This window comes from Nycticebus coucang, chromosome 8, assembly GCF_027406575.1.
Source record: "Nycticebus coucang isolate mNycCou1 chromosome 8, mNycCou1.pri, whole genome shotgun sequence".
Classification (NCBI taxonomy): domain Eukaryota; kingdom Metazoa; phylum Chordata; class Mammalia; order Primates; family Lorisidae; genus Nycticebus; species Nycticebus coucang.
Window position 1 is genome coordinate 133579986 of NC_069787.1, and position 19511 is coordinate 133599496.

General features: G+C 44.1%; 1 protein-coding gene across 2 annotated transcripts in view; it reads left to right on the plus strand.

Annotated features, from left to right (window-relative positions):
• LOC128592504 (translation initiation factor IF-2-like) overlaps positions 1–19511 on the plus strand; it is a 425303-nt gene that overhangs the window by 300778 nt on the left and 105014 nt on the right. The window lies entirely within an intron of this gene.

Genomic DNA, 19511 nt, shown 5'->3' on the forward strand with positions numbered 1-19511 from the left:
GGCTGAGGTGGGTGGATTGCCTGAGCTCATAAGTTCGAGACCAACCTGAGCAAGAGTGAGACTCTGTCTCTAAAAATAACCAGGCGTTGTGGCAGGCAGCTGTAGTCCCAACTACCTGGGGGGCTAAAGCAAGAGAATTGCTTGAACCCAAGAGTTTGAGGTTGCTGTGAGCTAAGATGCCATGCTACCCTACCAAGGGTGACCAAATGAAAATCTGTCTTGAAAGAAAAAAGGATATTTTGAGTGCTGAGTCATGATTTACGGGGTGAAGTTGTGGAAGTTTATCTTTAAGCCAATCTAACTTTGTAGAATTCTAAAGTCTATATTCTCTGGAGAAAAACTACACCTAAGTAGTTGAAACAGGACCTGGTTACATAGAGTAAGATGAATATAACTATAAATTTTAAAGATTTGTGAACTGGAGCCAATTTGTACAACATTTCTGTCTTTGGTGATCTTATTAAAATGCAGACTCATTTTAATAAGTGTATGCAGACACATACAATGTGCTATAATGATACTTAAGTATCAACTTTGACCGCCTCCAACTCTATTTAAATCCATCTCCAAGAAGGTTTACAACATAAAATTTTGTTGTTTTTTTTTACCTAATAATTCTTTATGCCTGAGTATTTAAATGTTTGGTTATTGGTTAATGTTTATCTTCATCATATTTTCACGTATCATATGCATGGTCTTTGGAGACATAATATTTGATAAATCTAAAAAATAAATACGCACAGTACATATTGTTAATGCTTGGCTGCCAGTGTATATTTAGGATACATGACATTTTTCTTTGCTCTTTTAGAAAGATTGATTTTTGTCTCTGCATAGCTTTTATGGTTAGATTGAGTGATGATTTTCTCTCTCAAAGGTATCAGTGGAAACATTTCTCACTGCCTGGGGTGGTCATGTACCACAGCTGGCAGCACATTAAAACTACTTTCCCATCTAAGTGCATAATTTTGTCACCTGGTGATAAACAGCAAAGAGCTACAAAAGGAAATTTTGCAAAAAAAAAGCCCTATTTTAACTGAGCTACTCCTGCAACTCTGTCAATTAAGCCTTTCAAAGTAGATAAAAACATTTGTTTGTGACTTAAATAACTCAGCAAATTCCAGCAAGACTCAGCAAACATCAGAATGCCATTTCCTCAGGACGCAGCCACATTCTTGTTGGACATGTATGAGCAGACAGAGTCTGTGAAAACCTTTTAAGTCAAAGAAAAAGCAACACTATTAGCTAAAAGTATGTCAATGACGTTAACAAATGAATAAAAAATATTAAAAACATGACACAAATAATATGTCCAGGAATACCATGTTCTCAGATCTTTCAGATTAATCTTTCTATGTGGATAAATTTAATGGTGTTATCTTACACATATTCATGAAAAAACAAAGCACTGGATCTAATAGAAATTCTACTGTAATTGTTCAAACAGATATATGCCATAGAAAGAAGATGAGAGAGATAATAAATTAATTTGAATTTTGAACATTTTTATATTCATATTTCCATTTCATATATATTAATTTTCATTTCAAGGTCTGGTGATGAATTATTTGTTGCCTAATGATAAAATTCTTAAAGAAATAATAGTCATATTTGCTGCCTAGATTCATATGGTGCCAGTAGTTCAAACACGGAATAATAATGACTGAGTAAAAAAAATCAGACATCCGCTTACAAGTGACATTTTAGGAATTACCTTACTAAACTATTCTTAAAGTTCTATACTTTTGAAAAATAATGCATTTTTCTTGACAACCTCATCAAAATATGTTTCCTTTTCCTTTTAAAGAGAGAAAATATGAAAATATTTATTGTTACACTTTGCCAAGCCACCATCTAATCTGATCTGTTCCCCGTTTTCCCAATATTGTCTTCACTGGGGAACCTGAGACTCACTTCCATACCGATGAATAGCCTTTTGAAACTATTACATCTTGCCTGTTCAAATTCTGTTTTATAGATTCCCTACTTTCTGTTTCTGCTTCCAAAGTAAAATGATACCCTCAATGAATGGACTCTGTATCCTTGAAACACACACACCTTTCAAAGCATCAGCAAACGTGTCTGGCTCCGTGAAGCCGGTGGAATGATTTGTTGATCCTCTTCCCTTCATCCCCACAAATTACAACCTGTTGAAATCTGCTACTTTTGCTAGTGGAGCCTGACCCTACATCTCTCTACAGAGAATTGAACTGTCAGCCTCTGAAATAACAGAATAATTTAGGTGATGAGGTTTTACTGTTTTTTTTCTGCTCAAAGGATCATACTAGAAAACATAATACTCTCTACAGAGATAATCCCCCAATTCTGTAAGAACAGTAAGAACCGTGCCTCTTTGAAAATAACATTGATGCGATAGATGGATTGTTCATGTAATAAATTTGAGGTATAATTTTCCCTCAGAAACGTTAATGGCAATGAGATAATTAAGTTTTCTGGGGAGCAGGGGAACAGAATATTGGGCTATTTCTGATTTTAGGTAGATAATGAAAGAAATTACTTGGTTTTTTTTTGGCAATTCATATTTTTAGCTTTTTATTAAAATATTATAAAATTACTATATTATAAAATTATAAAATAATTGCAGATTTATGAAAAGTTATAAAGAAATATACAGGGAGAGCCTATATACCCACCATATCTCCCAAAAAGTTGATTTTATCTAAAACTACCGTAAAATATCAAGACCAGGGAATTGATAGTGTAACAATCTATAGAACTTTTTCAGATTCCACCAGTTACATTGTGTATGTATTCATATAGTTTTATGCTGTTTTATCAGATGTGTGTGTCGCTTTGTGTAACTATCACTGCTACTGGGATACAAAACTATTTCATTACCATAAGGTTTTCTTGTAGAAATTACTTGTAAAACAAAGAACTATTGCTGTTTTAGTAGAGGGCATAAGAAAATAAGATATTGGATTGGAGGTCACTGAGTAGCACTAATTTTAGGAAATGTACATTCATACCCTGAGTTTTGAAAAAAAGACCCAGAAGTGGTAGTGAGGTTGCTACAGATGTCCTCTAAATGTTTCCAGGCCCCCCCAGTGGCAGTGTTTTAACCTACAAATATGGGTTGGCCCCGTGAGCTCTCAGCTGGTGGTTGATACAATTTGTCCAGGTGGGCCAGCTGTTTGGCAGGCTAAAAATAAGACTGGAAAAGTGAATTTAAAGAGAAAAAGGGACTCAGCTAAAGCTAATATTCAAGGTAAAATCTAAGCTATATCCATTCTTTAATTGTTCAGGGGAGGAAGACCAACAAATAGGTGCCAGATTTAAACGGAAGAGTTAATCCAGGCAGAGGTCACACATGAGGCTTTCTGCTGGCTGCTTACTTCAACGGAAGTGGAACATTTTAGGGATTTCAGTTTTGTGGAACCCCAAACTAATAAAATTCAAGAGACTTCTACTTAAAAATAATATAAAATTATAAATTCATAATTAGGTCCAGGCCTTGGAAGGGACTCATAGAAAAGTGAAAGCCTGAAGTTTCAACTTCAGAAGCCTCCCGGGCAATCTGCCTCTGCGTACAGAGAGGCTGCCTGTCTGTTTTAAGGGCAGATTACTCCTAAGGGAAAAGATATCCGAACCAGGAAAGGAGCTGACTCATGTCCAACAGTAACAACCGGGCCTGCCTGTGAGAGTCACCTGAAGACTTCCAAATGAAGCGGGGCTTGGGCTCCATCTCTGGAGATTTCTACCCAAGTTGTCTTTTTTTTTTATATATATATTTTTTATTATTAAATCATAACTGTATACATTGATATGATCATGGGGCATCATACACTCGCTTCATAAACCATTTGACACATTTTTATCACAGTGGTTAACATAGCCTTTCTGGCGTTATCTCAGTTACTGTGCCAAAACATTTACATTCTACATTTACCAAGTTTCGCAAATACCCCTGTAATTAATGCACCACAGGTGTGATTCCACCGATCCCCCTCCCTCTACCCACCCCCCCCTTTCCCACTTCCCCCTATTGTTAAGTTGTAACTGGGTTATAGCTTTCATCCAAGTTGTCTGGGTTGGTGACAGGTTCCTATCTTCTAGTTAATTCTAAAATGCAATTAAGCTTGACAGCTACTGGTCGTAAATAACTATGGTGGAGATACCTGCACCACTGCTTTGTAAGCAGCATCTATCCCACATAGCAAGACATTGTCTCAGGGGGTTTCCAGGATCCTCTTCCCAGTTCTCAGGCCCTCCAGAAAGATGTGGGTTTCCACTGAGTTAGCAAGGAGGATTCTGGCACTCCAGGAAGAGCCTCATGGTGCAGGTGCAGGACGCTGCATCTGTACTCCAGTGGTCCTGGCTTGTTTGAGAGCCTCATATTTCTACCTCTTTATCTAGTATTACCCCATTTCCAGAAAATAAGACATCCTCCGAAAATAAGACCTACTTACAGGAAAGATAAGACGTCCCCTGAAAATAAGACCTAGCGCATCTTTGGGAGTCACACCTTAAAATAAGGCACTGTCTTATTTTCGGGGAAACAGGGTATTAACAGGATAACATTCTTGAGGGGGGCAGGGAAAGCTCAAGCCCTGATAGAAGGAACCAAAGATCTGTCTACCACAAGGGGACATGTGAGGAAGTCCCGCAATGTGAGTCCCAGGGGGGGGATGTGAGATGTGTGAGGAAGTCCCCCCATGTGAGTCCCCGGGGGGGGGATGTAAGATGTGTGAGGACTGCCCCACATATGAGTCCCGGGGGGGATGTGAGATGTGTGAGGACTGCCCCCCATGTGAGTCCCCTGGGGGGGGATGTAAGATGTGTGAGGACTGCCCCCCATGTGAGTCCCTGGGGGGGGGATGTAAGATGTGTGAGGACTGCCCCACATATGAGTCCCGGGGGGGATGTGAGATGTGTGAGGACTGCCCTCCATGTGAGTCCCGGGGGGGATGTGAGATGTGTGAGGACTGCCCCCAATGTGAATCTTGAAGGGGGGACGAGAGATGTGTGAGGACTGTCCCCTATGTGAGTCCCGGGGGGAATGTGAGATGTGTGAGATGTGTGAGGACTGCCCCCCATGAGAGTCATGGGGGAGATGTGCGATGTGTGAGGACTGCCCACCATGTGAGTCCTGGTGGGGGGGCTGTGTGAGATGTGTGAGGACTGCCCCCATGTGAGTCCCGGGTGGATGTGAGATGTGTGAGGACTGCCCCCCTTGTGAGTCCCGGGTGGATGTGAGATGTGTGAGGACTGCCCACCATGTGAGTCCTGGGGGTATGTGAGATGTGTGAGGAAAGTCTCCCATGTGAGTCCCGGGGGGGATGTCAGATGTGTGAGGACTGCCCCCCATGTGAGTCCTGGGGGGGATGTCAGATGTGTGAGGACTGCCCCCCATGTGAGTCCTGGGGGGGATGTGAGATGTGTGAGGAAAGTCCCCCATGTGAGTCCCGGGGGGGATGTGGGATGTGTGAGGACTGCCCCCCATGTGAGTCCTGGGGGGGATGTGAGATGTGTGAGGACTGCCCCCCATGTGAGTCCTGGGGGGGATGTCAGATGTGTGAGAACTGCCCCCCATGTGAGTCCTGGGGGTGATGTCAGATGTGTGAGGACTGCCCCCCATGTGAGTCCCGGGGGGGATGTGAGATGTGTGAGGACTGCCCCCCATGTGAGTCCTGGGGGTGATGTCAGATGTGTGAGGACTGCCCCCCATGTGAGTCCCGGGGGGGATGTCAGATGTGTGAGGACTGCCCCCCATGTGAGTCCTGGGGGCGTTGTCAGATGTGTGAGGACTGCCCCCCATGTGAGTCCCGGGGGGGATGTCAGATGTGTGAGGACTGCCCCCCATGTGAGTCCCGGGGGGGATGTCAGATGTGTGAGGACTGCCCCCCATGTGAGTCCTGGGGGGGATGTGAGATGTGTGAGGACTGCCCCCCATGTGAGTCCTGGGGGCGTTGTCAGATGTGTGAGGACTGCCCCCCATGTGAGTCCTGGGGGTGATGTCAGATGTGTGAGGACTGCCCCCCATGTGAGTCCTGGGGGTGATGTCAGATGTGTGAGGACTGCCCCCCATGTGAGTCCTGGGGGTGATGTCAGATGTGTGAGGACTGCCCCCCATGTGAGTCCTGGGGGTGATGTCAGATGTGTGAGGACTGCCCCCCATGTGAGTCCTGGGGGGGATGTCAGATGTGTGAGGACTGCCCCCCATGTGAGTCCTGGGGGGGATGTCAGATGTGTGAGGACTGCCCCCCATGTGAGTCCTGGGGGGGATGTCAGATGTGTGAGGACTGCCCCCCATGTGAGTCCTGGGGGGGATGTCAGATGTGTGAGGACTGCCCCCCATGTGAGTCCTGGGGGGGATGTGAGATGTGTGAGGACTGCCCCCCATGTGAGTCCTGGGGGGGATGTGAGATGTGTGAGGACTGCCCCCCATGTGAGTACTGGGGGGTGTGTGAGATGTGTGAGGACTGCCCCCCATGTGAGTCCCGGGTGGATGTGAGATGTGTGAGGACTGCTCCCCATGTGAGTCCCGGGTGGATGTGAGATGTGTGAGGACTGCCCCCCATGTGAGTCCCGGGTGGATGTGAGATGTGTGAGGACTGCTCCCCATGTGAGTCCCGGGTGGATGTGAGATGTGTGAGGACTGCTCCCCATGTGAGTCCCGGGTGGATGTGAGATGTGTGAGGACTGCTCCCCATGTGAGTCCCGGGTGGATGTGAGATGTGTGAGGACTGCCCCCATGTGAGTCCCGGATAGGGGTATGTGAGATGTGTGAGGACTGCCCCCCATGTGAGTCCCGGGTGGATGTGAGATGTGTGAGGACTGCCCCCATGTGAGTTCCGGATAGGGGTATGTGAGATGTGTGAGGACTGCCCCCATGTGAGTCCCGGGTGGATGTGAGATGTGTGAGGACTGCCCCCCATGTGAGTCCTTGGGGGGGATGTCAGATGTGTGAGGACTGCCCCCCATGTGAGTCCCGGGTGGATGTGAGATGTGTGAGGACTGCCCCCCATGTGAGTCCTGGGGGGGATGTGAGATGTGTGAGGACTGCCCCCATGTGAGTCCCGGATAGGGGTATGTGAGATGTGTGAGGACTGCCCCCATGTGAGTCCCGGGTGGATGTGAGATGTGTGAGGACTGCCCCCATGTGAGTCCCGGATAGGGGTATGTGAGATGTGTGAGGACTGCCCCCCATGTGAGTCCCGGGTGGATGTGAGATGTGTGAGGACTGCCCCCCATGTGAGTCCTGGGGGGGATGTCAGATGTGTGAGGACTGCCCCCCATGTGAGTCCTGGGGGGGATGTCAGATGTGTGAGGACTGCTCCCCATGTGAGTCCCGGGTGGATGTGAGATGTGTGAGGACTGCCCCCCATGTGAGTCCTGGGGGGGATGTGAGATGTGTGAGGACTGCTCCCCATGTGAGTCCCGGGTGGATGTGAGATGTGTGAGGACTGCTCCCCATGTGAGTCCCGGGTGGATGTGAGATGTGTGAGGACTGCCCCCATGTGAGTCCCGGGTGGATGTGAGATGTGTCAGGACTGCCCCCATGTGAGTCCCGGATAGGGGTATGTGAGATGTGTGAGGAAAGTCCCCCATGTGAGTCCCGGGGAGGGGTATGTGAGATGTGTGAGGACTGCCCCCCATGTGAGTCCCGGGTGGATGTGAGATGTGTGAGGACTGCCCCCCATGTGAGTCCCAGGTGGATGTGAGATGTGTGAGGACTGCCCCCCATGTGAGTCCTTGGGGGGGATGTCAGATGTGTGAGGACTGCCCCCCATGTGAGTCCTGGGGAGGGGTATGTGAGATGTGTGAGGACTGCCCCCCATGTGAGTCCTGGGGGGGATGTGAGATGTGTGAGGACTGCCCCCCATGTGAGTCCCGGGGGGGATGTCAGATGTGTGAGGACTGCCCCCCATGTGAGTCCTGGGGGGGATGTCAGATGTGTGAGGACTGCCCCCCATGTGAGTCCTGGGGAGGATGTCAGATGTGTGAGGACTGCCCCCCATGTGAGTCCTGGGGAGGATGTCAGATGTGTGAGGACTGCCCCCCATGTGAGTCCTGGGGGTGATGTCAGATGTGTGAGGACTGCTCCCCATGTGAGTCCCAGGGAGGGGGATGTGAGATGTGTTAGGACTGCCCCCCATGTGAGTCCTGGGGGGGATGTCAGATGTGTGAGGAGTGCCCCCCATGTGAGTCCTGGGGGAGATGTCAGATGTGTGAGGACTGCCCCCCATGTGAGTCCTGGGGGGGATGTCAGATGTGTGAGGACTGCCCCCAATGTGAGTCCTGGGGGGGATGTCAGATGTGTGAGGACTGCCCCCTATGTGAGTCCTGGGGGGGATGTCAGATGTGTGAGGACTGCCCCCCTTGTGAGTCCGAGGGGGGATGTGAGATGTGTGAGGACTGCCCCCCATGTGAGTCCAGGGGAATCTATGGGAACTTCTCACCACATACACCCCAGGGAAGTCCGGAACCCCTCCTCACATCTGCAGGGCAGTGGTGACCAGTTCTGGATCTTGCAGAAGTCCTCACCCTGATACCATGGCTTAAACTGATCCTCCGTAGTGTGGCAGGAAGCTTCCTTGGCTGTTTCTCTGCCGTCACTGGTCATTTCTAATGCTCAGATGATGCTCTTTGCTTTCCGAGTCGACGGCACTGCTGCTGTTGAGACTGGGTTTTTATCCCCTGCACTAACGCCTTCCTTCTGCTCCTGGCTTTCCTACCCTTGTCAGCTGTAAGCTGATGGAGTGTGGATGCATAGACATGTTTACCCCACTCAGCTGGCTATTGGCTCCACATGAGCCGGGTTTGCTATTGCTGATCAAACTGATGGTGTCCGCTCTGGATTCCCAGCTCGCCTGGGCTCAGGAGAGCTCCGTGCTGGCTGTGACTTGGCGATGAGCTCTGATCTCGTCCTCCCAGGATCCAGAGGCAGGTGGGGTGCACAGAAAGGATATAAGAGAGAAACTCAAATCCTAGGTTCAAATCTGATTCTCTTCCTTCCCAATCATGGGACTGTGACATGTTAGTTACTCTGTGACCTCCTACATAAAACATAAAGAAGAGCCCTGTCTGACAGAATTTTTTATTGTTTTATTTTTATTGAGACAGAGTCTCACTTTAGAGTGCCATGGCGTCATTCACAGCAACCTCAAGCTTTTGGGCTCAAGAAATACCTAATACAATTTTTAAATGTGGTGAAAATGAAAATCTTTTGAAATATGATTGGCACATGGATATGCCAATATAACTTAAATATCATATTTAAGTAAATTGGTTCTCTTTGTTAAGAAAGGTATCTATTATTATAACTCTTTCAGAAAAGTCTCTTTACCTGGGAAAGGCTTTTTAAAAAGTTTAATGGTCCTGGTTATATTTCCTTTGTGTGATTCTAGTAAGCCATCAGGAATAGCAATGCATTTTTTTTTTTTTAGGGATGAAGTATAGATTTAGAGATTCTGAATATTAAATATTGTTACATTTTATCACTCTCTGCCTGTTGATTTGCAGTCCACAGTCAACTGTAGGATATAAATCAAGAGAAATAATTAGAAAGTACCTGAAGCCCTCCTGTGTCCTCAGCATCACATATTCAGTCTCAGGGTGTCAAATTTATGTTTCCTGAAAATGTACCCTTGTATTGCTTTTGGGTAATTGACTAAATGAAATGACAACACCTTTTTTCTGTATACAGAGCACAAATAAAAATACATGAGACTTTTCTATAGGTGTACATGCACATTAGAAGAAGACAAAGGGGAAGTCACGCACCTGTCATGTATTACATTTTATTCATTAGGTCAGCAAACTGTGCCAGACACCGTTCCAGGTGGTAGGGATATAGCAGTGAAGAAACCAGACTTAAACCTTGGCTCTTGTCTGGTATAAATTTCACCATCAACAGACTAAAATATGAAAACATAATCTTTCCCTTATTTATATTGCATACCTGTTATGACCAGTTAGCAAAATTTCTTCTTTTTATTTTATAATATGGCTTTTGTATAAATCTTTCTTAAAAAACTGTAAGGGCAGGCGGCACCTGTGGCTCAGTCGGTAAGGTGCCGGCCCCATATACCGAGGGTGGCGGGTTCAAACCCGGCCCCGGCCAAAACTGCAACAAAAACAATAGCCGGGTGTTGTGGCGGGCGCCTGTAGTCCCAGCTACTTGGGAGGCTGAGGCAAGAGAATTGCTTAAGCCCAGGAGTTGGAGGTTGCTGTGAGCTGTGTGATGCCACGGCACTCTACCTAGGGCCATAAAGTGAAACTCTGTCTCTACAAAAAAAAAAAAAAAAACTGTAAGGGCATGATTATGCTAAATGTATTCTGTATATGATGAAAAGCAACCATGGAGGGGGCTCTCACAGCAGAGTTGGGGGTGAAGTTGACCACAGACTTCAGATCTTTCCACTTAGGTTGACTGAACATATTTTACGGCTTCTGAAATCATTGTATAATATTTTTTATTCTCCTCATGATTTACATCTATAATTCTAGGAATAAAGCGGGGCAAAAGTCTATTTTCTTCTTACTTTGTCTTACTACAAGTACGAAAAGTAGAATTATATTCACCCCAACTTATCCGTGTAAGTGAGCACTCCACAAGGAATCAAAACAAAATTATTTCTATTAATTAAAGCAATCTTACACATGTGACAGTAGTTTATATCTGAAATAGATTTTATAAAATTTATTCTGTATTTTTAGTAGCTAAGGACCACAAGAATATTGTGCTAACCACATAAGCAGCTTGACCTAGGTGTCAGCCTTGGTTTTTATTTTTCTGATCTTTTTAGTTTTACAACTATCACAATCTCTAACCGTCTGGTTTTTCTTCACCTGTAACTTCAGTGGTCCCCTTTCATTGTTAGCTGTCACTGAATAGAGTCTGCAGGTGAATAGCTGGTTCCAGACGATGAGGATGGTAGAGATGAAGACGCTTTGGAGTATCTTTGAACATGGCTTTGACAAAGCTATCTTTTAAAAAAATCTACGTCATTGAAGCATTTTTCATAATAATCCTTTTACGAATTACTTCACAGATATATTTCAACAGAGAATTTGTAGGTGGGAGGGGAAGACACAATTTTAGTTGTAGAACAAGAGTGACTTAGTTAATAGGAGCAGTTTCTGGACAGTGAACACTGATGCTTCTGTATCAGGTGGGAATAACAAATGCTGATAGCAAAACGCAGTGTTCTTGTAGCTAAGCAACAGTAAATTCTATTTCACTCTAAGAAATATCAATTAGGAAGGAAAGGAATTTAAGGAATCCATGGACGAAATACATAATTGACCACTGAGGGAAAGGATTTAAGTGTGAGAATTTTCCCACACGTGGTATCTTTCTACCCTGGGCATTTTTCAGGTATCTATTTAAGTGTCGGAAGAGGCAGTCACCATTCCTCAAAATGTGTGGAATGGAGCAGAGAGGTTGTGGATCCTCATGTTCCTTCAACATGAAGAAAGGAGTGAGTCATGGTAAGGTGAATTCCCTGGAGAACTCATTCAGGAGGTGACGCTTTAATTTCTTAAACAAACTTACAGGCCGGGCCCTGCTGGCTCACACCTATAATCCTGGTACTCTGGGAACCCAAGGCAGGTGGATTGCTTGAGCTGAGGAATTTGAGACCAGGCTGAGCAAGAGTGAGACCCTGTCTCTAAAAAGAAAGTAGCCTCCCAAGTAGCTGGGAGGCTGAGTCAAGAGAATGTCTTGAGCCCAAGAGTTTGAGATTGCCATGAGCTATGACACCATAGCACTCTACCCCAGGGCAAGTGAGACTGTCTCTCAGAAACCAACCAAACAAACAAAAAAACCTTATAAAAATGATGTAAGAAAATAATAATAAATTATTACAAATAAAATGTTTAAACTAATCCCACCATACATGTGATTTTTACCTACTGGCCTCACAAGTCCCAAGCAAATTTAGTGTGGAGTTGTTGTTCATCCCTAGAACATTTTTATAATGTTCTCTAAATCATCTTTGTCTTCCAATAAACATTATTCTTTTAAACTTCAGATTCTCTACAACAACACTAGAGTGTCATTATTATGACATTGTCTCTCTAGCTGTGGTCATTATCCCCAGGGACTATCAAAATGTCTGGCATATAGTAGGTGCTTAATAAATGCTTGCGAAGTGAACAAACAAATACTATAGTTCATGTTCAAACCATTTCCCTTCACCAATACACTAAAGTGAATATCACAATAAAGCTAGTCACATAGATTTTTTGATTCCCTGTTCACATATAAAAGTTATGCTGACTTTCTACTGTACTATATGTGGTATGTGATAGGATTATGTCTAAGAAAAACCTACATACCATTTTATTCTAAGAAAAAATGCCACCAATCATCTCAGACTCCAGCAAGTTGTTCTCTTTTTACGGGTGAAAGGTCTTGCCTTGATATTGAGGCTGCCGAGTGATCACAGCGGTTGCTGAAGATTGAGGTAGTTGTGACAATTTCTTAAAATAAGGTAACAAAGACGTTTGCTTCATTAAATGACTTTTCTTTTCACAAAAGATTTCCGTATAGAATACAATGCTATTTAGTGGCGTTTTACCCATAGAATTTTTTTCAAACCCTGCCACTGCTTTATCAACTGGCTTTATGTAATATCCTAAATCTTTTGTTGGCATTTCATCAATGTTCATGGCATCTTCACCAGGAGGAGATTCCACTTGTTTGCTTATCTACTAGTTTGCCTGGTATTATAACAATTCAGTAACATCTTCAAGCTCCACTGTTGTTGCTGTTGAGACAAAGTCTCCCTCTGTAACCCTGGGTGGCAGAGAATATGCAGTGATGTCACCATAGCTCACAGCAACCTCCAACTCCTAGGCTCAGGTGATCCTCCTGCCTCAGTCTCCTGAGAGCGTGGGGCTACGGGCTTGCACCACTATGCCTGGCTAATACCTTCCATTTTTGGTAGAGACAGAGGCTTTCTCTTGCTCAGGCTGGTTCAAGCCCCACTTTTAATTCTATTTCTCTTGCTGTTTTTATTACATCTGCAGTTCCTTCCTATACTAAGCCCTTAACCCCTCAACGTTGTCCATAATTATTGGAATCTGCTTCTTCCAAACTCTTGTTGATATCATAACCTCCTGACATGGATCACATATATTCATAATGGCATTTGAAGTGGTGAATCCTTTCCAGAAATTTTTCAATTTATTGTGCTCAGATGCATCAGAGGAATTATTAGCTATGGCAGCTCTATCCTTACAAAATGGTGTATCTTAAGACCTAAAAGTTGAAATTGCTCCTTGATCTACGGGCTGTAGAATAAATGTTGTGTTAGAAAGTGTGAAAAGAACATTAATTTCCTCATACATCTTCATCAGAACTTTCAGGTGACCAGGGCATTTCAATAAGTCGTAATATTTTGAAAGGAAACATTTTTTTCTTTTTTTCTGAGCAGTAGGTCTCAACATTAGGCTTCAAGTATTCAGTAAACCATGATTTAAACAGACATGTTGTCATCCAGACTTTCTTGTTCCATTTCTAGAGGACAGGCAGAATAGATTTTGCACAATTTATAAGGATCGTAGGATTTTCGGAATGATAGATGAACATGGGCTTCAGCTTAAAGTCTCCAGTGAATCAGCTTGTCTTTAGAAGCTTTGGAGCCAGGAATAAACTTCTAACTATGAGAGTCCTAGATGGCATCACCTTCCAATAGAATTTTGTCTCTGTGAATACCTGTGGTTTAGTGCAGCCACCTCCATCAGTGATCTTTGCTAGATCTTCTGGATAACTTGGTGCCGTTTCTGTATCAACACTTGATACTTCTCCTTGTGTGTAATGATGTTACAGAGACATCTTCTTTCCTTAAACCTTGTGAACTGCACTCTGCTAGATTCTGACTCTTCTTCTGCAGCTCCCTCCCCTCTCAGCCTAGAACCGAAGAAGTTGGAGGCTTGTTCTGTATTAGGCTGTGGATTAGATGAATGGACTGTTGTGGCTGGTGGGCTCTTTTGCATAGACCACTAAAACATTCTCCGTGGCAGGAAAGAGGCTGCTTTGCTTTCTTATCATCCATGTGTTCACTGCAGCTACACCTTTAATTTCTTTCAACTTTTCCTTTGCATTAAGTTTGGCAAACCGCTTGGTGCAAGAAGTCCTAGCTTTCAACCTGTCTTAGCTTTCAACATGCCTTCCTCACTGAGCTTAATTATTTCCACCTTTTGATTTAAAGGGAGAGATATGCGAATATTTATTTTTTACTTGGACATTTTGAGGTCATTTCAGGGTTATTAATTGGCCTAATTTTAATCTTGTGTATAAAGATATAGGGAGGATGTGGGAGAGGGAGAAAGATGGGAGAGTGGCTGGTTGCTGGAGCAGTCAGAACGAACACATGTGGCAGTTATCAGTTAAGTTCACTGTCTCATTGGGGTGCCTGAAAACAATGACAACAGTTACATCACCAATCACCAATCACTGTAATGGACATAATAATCATGAAAAAGGTTGAAATATTGCAAGAATTACCAGACTGTGACACTGAGACACAGTGAGCATGCACTCCTGCACAAATGGCACCAGGAGACTGCTCAATGCAGGATTGCTAAACCCTCAATTTGCAAAACACGCAACATCTGCAGAATGCGGAAAAGCGACATGCGGTAAAACAAGGAGCACCTGTGCACCTGGCGGCTGCAGCGTAGCCCACGAGCCCAGCAGCCGCGGCGTTGTCCATGTGCCTGGCTGCTGCATTATTGCCCCTGCACCTGGCGACTGCAGCGTAGCCCGCGAGCCCGGCAGCCGCGGCGTTGTCCACGTGCCTGGCTGCTGCATTATTGCCCCTGCACCTGGCGGCTGCAGCATTGCCCGCGAGCCCGGCAGCTGCGGCGTTGTCCACGTGCCTGGCTGCTGCATTATTGCCCCTGCACCTGGTGGCTGCAGCATTGCCCGCGAGCCCGGCAGCTGCGGCGTTGTCCACGTGCCTGGCTGCTGCATTATTGCCCCTGCACCTGGCGGCTGCAGCATTGCCCGCCAGCCCGGCAGCTGAGGCGTAGTCCATGTGCCTGGCTGCTGCATTATTGCCCCTGCACCTGGCGGCTGCAGCATTGCCCGCGAGCCCGGCAGCCGCGGCGTTGTCCATGTGCCTGGCTGCTGCATTATTGCCCCTGCACCTGGCGGCTGCAGCATTGCCCGCGAGCCCGGCAGCCGCGGCGTTGTCCATGTGCCTGGCTGCTGCATTATTGCCCCTGCACCTGGCGGCTGCAGCGTAGCCCGCGAGCGCGTCAGCTGTGGCATCGCCTGTGATCCTGGCAGCTGTGGTGTACCCTAGGAGCCCAGCAGCTGTGGCATCATTTGCTGAAACTGTCTATGCTTTTCACAGTGATGGTGGGGTTTTTTGTTTTAATAATTATGCATTTATTTTAGAATAGAAAAATATCTTTCACTACTTTTTTTTTCTTTTTTTTTTTTTATTGTTGGGGATTCATTGAGGGTATAATAAGCCAGGTTACACTGATTGCAATTGTTAAATAAAGTCCCTCTTGCAATCATGTCTTGCCCCCTACTTTTAAGCCTGGTTACCATTTATGGTAAAAACATTAAGAAAAAAATGTTGCTTAAAGAAAAAGAGTAAGAAAACCAGGTGAGAGGTCCATAGATTGACAAATACAGAAACAGTAACATAAAGTAAGAAAAGTACAGAAAATAGGACAGCGCCTGTGGCTCAAAGGAGTAGGGTGCCTGCCCCATATGCCGGAGGTCGCAGGTTCAAACCCAGCCCTAGCCAAAAACGAAAAAAAAAAAAGAAAGAAAAGAAAACTACAGCAAATACTGTTTGGTAGATTGTAATTGACCAATCTTTAGATTAGATGTTAGAGGCTAATACCTTGGTGGAGGGAACTGAGCTATTAAATGGTTTTAATTAATAGGAACTACCAGTTCGTGAGCATCATTAAGTACTAGTAATAATCTAGGACCTTGCTCAAAAGTTACTGCATTTAATCCTTACCCAATTAACTCTCCTGAAGTCACGTGCAGGAAAGCAAGGCCAGACTGTGCACAGGGGGCGGTCTTCACTGTCAGCCTGCACGGTTCTTTATGCCAGGCTACCTTTCAACTCACTAACAAGGTTAACGTGTTAATTCAGATGAGTAATTCTATGAGTGATAGTTCAGGCCAGGTGGGTGCTAGAGGTCAACTATAGAAATAGCAGGCATGGTCCTCAGGCCGTGTTAACGCTGGTGAAATAGCGACTTGACCAACTTTCCCCTTTCCTCCTCATTCCCTCTCTCCTTTCTCTTTTCCCTCCTCCTGCTTTTTTTTCTGAGAGATGACTCTAAGTGAACATTTTATCATTCTTGGCTATGTGTAGTTACTTACCATTCAAAAGATCCACATTTGGAATGGAGCTACAGCAATTAAAATTACATGTTCATTGTTTTCCTGTGTTATAAAAAATACCTACTTTCAGATTTTAACATTCCACCATAGTTTCATAAAAATCAATCTCAAATATATTCATTTATTTTTCCCTTCCTCTCTCTTTCCCTCCCTCCCTCCCTCCATCTCACTTTCCTCCCTCGCTCCCTTTTTTCCTTCCTTGGACTAAGAATCCCCAATTATTAATATAGAGAAAAGAAACAACTTCTGAGTTAGGTCTTATTTTCCTGATAGGTAATGAGGCAAACATTGGCTATTGAGTTTAAATCTTGAGACACTCCCACTAATTATCAAATTTTTCTGAGCCATCTTTCTCTCATAAAAGGGAGGGTATAAAATCTGCTTCATAGGGCTATCTTAAAAATTAAATAGGATATATTTATAGTGCTTAATCTTTGATTGGATACCCCCAAAATGCAGCTGTTACAAATTTGATTGCACATCATATTACACTATCTTATCACTATTATTCATCCAAATAGTTTGGTATAATTTAGAGTGATTGAAAATCCATGCATATACATAGTAAGAAACGTAGGTGGCCTGGCTCTCTCCTCTGCAGAGGGTGTAGTTTTTGACTTTAGTCCTAACTACTGTCCAGGACGTACAGAGACCGGAAGTGCTTCTGCCTCTCCAGAAATGCTATGCTGTCCTTTCTATATCGAACGTAATCTTAATTAAATCTATTGGCAACAGTGATTTATATTTTAATAAACAGATATATCAGCTAACATAAAGAGTTACGATTCCTGGTGGGACCACACCTACGGTACGTCTTACAAGGGCACATGTGAAACTTACTAAATGTAGAATATAATTGTCTTAACACAATAACTAAGAAAATGCCAGGAAGGCTATGTTAACCAGTGTGATGAAAATATGTCAGATGGTCTATGAAAACCAGTATATGGTGTCCCATGATTGCATTAATGTACACAGCTATGATTTAATTAAAAAAAAAAAAGTTACGATTCTTGGCTGATTGTCTCCCCAAATGCCCAGCTCAGCCTTCACACATTTTCTTTGGCTTAGGTAATAAACACTATGCAAGACTTATAGTTATGTTTCTGCAGGAGGACTTCAAAACCCCTTGTCCCTGTGATCCTCGGAGCCCAGACAGGGAAGGGTAGACACTGTCTCGTCATAAGAGCCTGACTTGCTGTGTTTTGCAGTAACATGAAAGGCACCTGTGCAGTTTCCAGAGTAATGCATTTTACATTGCTCACTAGCTCGTGCGCATTCTTAACTAGAAAGAGGCCAGCATTTGCCTTTGCTATGTGCAATGTTCTGCTGTAGTTTCTGATTTGTCTCATTCCATCATATTTATTAACAAATGACACTGAATTGGCTCAATGCCCCTCTCGTGGCTTAAAACCTTCTGTTTGATAAACACTTTGTTTCTAGAAATAACTATTTCCCTTGTGATTTTCTACCAGAGTCAGATGAATAAACTTGATGAAACATGTAGAAAAACTTTAAGCAGATGATGACATGCTTATCCGTATTCCGTTTCCATGCCAGACGATTCTGTTTGGTAATGAGGCTCCTCTCCTTCTTCAGATTGGTTAAAGGCACTTTATGTACCTTTTCTTAAAATACAAGTACGAAAGCATCATATAATTCTATTTTATTCCCTTTAAAGACAAGACAAGACAAGATAATTTCACTGAATCTGTATGACGCTCTTTCATGTCCCCTCCATGATTTCCCTTAACTTCCTGGCATTCGGTAAGGTTTGCATTTCATACGAACTTATTCTTAACAAGTGATTTGAATTGAGCGCCATGTTTTAAGGGTAAAAAAGAGCATATTATCACAATAAAAAGGAGGGATGTCAATGAAAGAGCAGACAAGGCCTGATTGATGTCAGGACGTTATTTTTTCTGTGAACTCCCATCAGCCTGGATTCACAAAGCAGAAAGGAGGCTCTCACGCCCACAGGGGATGTATGGAAAGGGATTTGAAATTCTGATAGAGTAACTTCAAAAACATAGCAGTGGAAATAATTTATTTCACTGCAGAGCCACCAATTCAACTTTTACATTGAAATGATTCTTTTTGAAGTTCCACGTGGTTGCAGGAAGGCTCCACGGCTTCTGCACCTGGGTGCTGAGGGTGCTGGGGCAGGAGCCCTTTTCCGCCCTGTCCGGGACCAAGCAGGCCACTGCTCTGGTCCTTCCTGCAGGTCCTTCCTGGTCACTCCCTGAAAGGGCAACAACAACTGACAGCACATGATTTGATTTAGTGAAGGAAGAGGTTGGGGTAATACACACATTTTTCTTTTGTTCCCTTGAAAATGTTTTCAAAGGTTAATTTCAGGCATTATGTAAAGGCAACAGAAAAACAGGAAAAATGTTAAGGCTATTTAGTACTTGGGCATTTTAATCCATGATGACTATCACGTTTGATTATTAGTTACATTGGATGGACTATAGGGTCATCTCCAAAGATGAAACAGGAAACTAGAGAATCAGGCAACGTCGCTGACTGTGAGGCGTCTCTAAGTTCAGCCAGTTGTCCAACAAAGATTCAATTAGTGAGACAACAAGGATTTTGAAGGAAGAAAGGAATTTTTAATACGACAGACGTTGGACAATGGGCAAAGCTGCCTCAAATTCATCTCTCTGATTAAGGGAAATCCTAGGCTTTTAAAGCAGGGGCCATGTCGGGTAGGTCATGGGTATGGTGAAACTGGGCATCAGGGGTTTTGCCTGGGCCTTCTGAGTCTCGGGTTCTTTTCTTGTCTTGAGGAAAATCTACCATTACAGGGAAACAACTCAAAGTTCAAGTTGTTAGTTACAGAAGAGAATTATAGAAGGTCATTGAAATTTGTTCAATGTAGGGTTGATCACAGCTAAGGCCATTCCAGATGCAGACATGATATTTCCTTGGGTTTTTTCTCTCTGCTTTATTAGCTCTGCCTGGGCAGCTCCAGGCATCTGCTTGTTCATGAGTTACCCTGAGTTGATAATCACCAGGAAACAAAAAAAGCAACTACCATCTCTGGACAGTGTTTCCCAACCAGATCCCATCTGTCACAGCTGCATGTTTAATGGCGGATAACTAAAATTATGCAGAAAGACAGTAGCCTAATATACTATAAAATGAATTTCTGTGGTAT